The sequence below is a fragment of the Etheostoma spectabile genome, chromosome 16 (assembly GCF_008692095.1).
Source record: "Etheostoma spectabile isolate EspeVRDwgs_2016 chromosome 16, UIUC_Espe_1.0, whole genome shotgun sequence".
In the NCBI taxonomy this organism is placed as follows: domain Eukaryota; kingdom Metazoa; phylum Chordata; class Actinopteri; order Perciformes; family Percidae; genus Etheostoma; species Etheostoma spectabile.
The window spans coordinates 18,379,573-18,380,629 of record NC_045748.1 but is presented as its reverse complement, the minus strand read 5'-3'; positions in this window follow the sequence as shown (position 1 = coordinate 18,380,629).

The window sequence follows — 1,057 nt, the reverse complement described above, 5'->3', positions numbered from 1 at the left end:
ACAAACACACACACACACACACACACACACACACACAGCAGCAGCAGCACACATCTGCTTTTGCTCAAAAGGCTCATTTCAGAGATCATTGCAGCTTCTGGAAGTTGAAATTTCAAATTACTTAATGTTTAATAAACAGCAAAACAAAATAAACTGTAACTTTTAGCGTGTTTAGAGCCAGCATATATTTACATGTAAATGGGGCTAATTATGGGTTTATTTCTACTGAACCGGAATGGTGATTTTTGAAATAGCGGGAAGACAAAGCAATACAGCTATTGATTGTTTAATTTTGTTTCCGTAGACTTTGAATGACGTGTCTTTTACGATGATGACTCTGGTGGGTTTGGTGATGGTGATTTAGGGGCTGTTTCATGCTAAACAAAAAGCTTACTCTTTAACAGAAAGGTGCGTCTCTTTCCATAATGTTGTCAGACACTATCTATATATATAATAATCTGAGCCTGTCAGTGACAAAAACAGCAGTGTGGTTAGTGTGTTTAGTGGACACAAACTGACAGTGTGCATTTTACATTGTAGCCCTGTTCGTGCTGGTTACAGATTTCTTACTCAATACTAGACCACAGAAATTAGCACATATTTGATTAGGCAGCCTCATTTGCATGATTAAAATACAGAAAACATGTAATACCAAAAATTATTGTTGTCTTAATGTAGGTAATCAACCTGAGAAGTTTCATGGAGATGGAGAGTTAGTTAAAATATTTTCCCTATTAACCTGTAGTGTCTAACCTTAACCTCTGAGCCCGAGACACTCGCCCACGCGTAAAAATAGCACCTCTGATTCATAGTTTAATAATTTATCAACCATACAAGCCAGTGACTTACCAACAGTTGCGTCTGAAAGGTAACGAGTTAGCGGTTACGGAGGTCTCTTCCGGGTCTTTCTAGCCTCTACAGGTGATTTTCTATTGAGCCTGGAACTTCCAGTTTCTTTCGGGGTCGTTGGGCTTTAAATCCAAACTGTTACATCCAAGATTGATCCAGTTTATGTCCATAATTCATCGCGTTTTGGCTCATTTCTGCCGCTAGCTCG